General features: G+C 41.5%; 1 non-coding gene across 1 annotated transcript; it reads left to right on the top strand.

The window, feature by feature from the left end:
• The first annotated feature begins 1,447 nt into the window (after positions 1-1,447).
• Positions 1,448-1,554, top strand: LOC141709101 (small nucleolar RNA R71). The gene has a single exon (XR_012569694.1). It is a non-coding gene; the product is annotated as a small nucleolar RNA R71 (small nucleolar RNA).
• Positions 1,555-1,821: the final 267 nt, after the last annotated feature.

Here is a 1,821-nt window from a genome sequence, read left to right as displayed (position 1 = left end):
ACATCCTCCACTATACCTCGCGGATAAGTGATGGACCAATCAGCTAGTTGTAAGGACATGTTTGTAGGTTTTGGATCAGGCCTACCAAGTTTCCTGAAGACAGACAATGGCATCAGATTGATGCTAGCTCCCAAGTCACACAAACACTTATCAAAAAATAACTCGCCAATGGTGCATGGTATCATGAAGCTTCCTTGATCTTTAAGTTTAGGAGGCAGTTTCTGTTGCAACACCATACTGCACTCTTCATTTAGAGCAACGGTTTCCAACTCCTCAAACTTCAACTTCCGAGATAGAATACCCTTCATGAACTTAGCATAGCTCGGAATCTACTCTAGAGCTTTCGCAAAAGGTATGTTAATATGCAATTTCTTGAAAACCTCCAGAAACTTGGCAAATTGCTTGTCAAACTTCTGCTTCTGAAGTCTTTTAGGGTATGGAGGAGGAGGATAGACCTGTTTGTCTCCTTTATTCTGCTTAAGAGTAGTGTGTTTAGCAGAATTTTTCATCGTTTCCATTTTGCCATCCTTTTGATCAGATGTATCATCAACATTTACAATTTGTGGTACAGGGGCGGGCGCGCCTGTATGGAGCGCGGGCGCGCTTGGCTTCTACCAAAAAATTTCAGATTCTGATTTTTGATGGTTATTGACCTTTCCAAACCTCAGAGTGATTTCTTTCAACTGTTCTTTAACTTCCCTCTTGCCTGGGTTAGCTTCCGTATCACTAGGAAGATTGTGGTCGATTCAGCAGCACATTAGCAATTTGTCCTATTTGATTCTCCAAATTTTTGATCGAAACCACTTGGATTAGCCTCAATTCCTCCAATTCAAATTTTTTATTAGCAGATTGACAGGCACCTCCATGAGATTATTGTTGCATTACCGGTGGCTAAAATTATTGCCTTGGTGCATACTTCTATTGAAAACAAGGAGGGTTGAATGGCTTGGCTCCGAACTGCTGATAAGGTTGTTGTGGATGTTGCATACCACTCTCATTATTGCTCCAGTTGAAATAAGGGTGGTTTCTGTTGTTAGGATTATAAGTGGCAGGAACTGGTTTCTGTGGTCTCTGAAAATTGCCCACAAAATGAGCTGACTCACTAGATATAGCACATTGATACGTCGCATGTGTACCTGCACAAAGCTCACAAACACTTGTTATCTGATGAACTCCATAGTTAGCCAGAGAATCCACTTTCACAGTCAACGCCTTTAACTGAGCAGATATGGTCGTAGTTGTATCCACCTCCAGAATTCCTGCTACCTTGCCTTGTGGCAATCTCTGAGTTGGGTTTTGATATTCATTAGTAGCCATCATTTCAATTAGCTCATAAGCTTCCTGATAGTTCTTGGCCTATAAGGCTCCAGCTGATGCTGCATCTAGAATGGGTTTTGACTGTGCTCTCAACCCGTTATAGAAACAATTGATTACCATCTAGTCAGACATTCCATGATGAGGACACTTTCTAAGCATCTCCTTATAGCGCCCCCAAGCTTCACATAAAGATTATCCCGACTGATGTGCAAATTGAGTAAGAGCATTCCTGATTGCGGCTATTTTTGCCATAGGGAAGAATTTAGTAAGAAATATCTGAGCAAGATCCTCCCTTGTCGCAATAGAACCTAATGGTAAAGAGTGCAACCAGCTCTTAGCTTTATCCCTCAAAGAAAAGGGGAAAAGTCTCAGTTTCACAACATCTTTCGAAACATCATTGAACTTGAAGGCCGCAGATTTTGATGAAATCCCTAATGTGCAAATTGGGATCTTTCTAGGCGTGATTTCAAAGGTATTAGCTGCGATGGCTAGTCTGACAATGCT

This window comes from Apium graveolens, chromosome 2, assembly GCF_009905375.1.
Source record: "Apium graveolens cultivar Ventura chromosome 2, ASM990537v1, whole genome shotgun sequence".
Lineage (NCBI taxonomy): Eukaryota > Viridiplantae > Streptophyta > Magnoliopsida > Apiales > Apiaceae > Apium > Apium graveolens.
The sequence above is the reverse complement of the archived record's forward strand: the minus strand, read 5'-3'. Positions and strand labels throughout refer to the sequence as shown.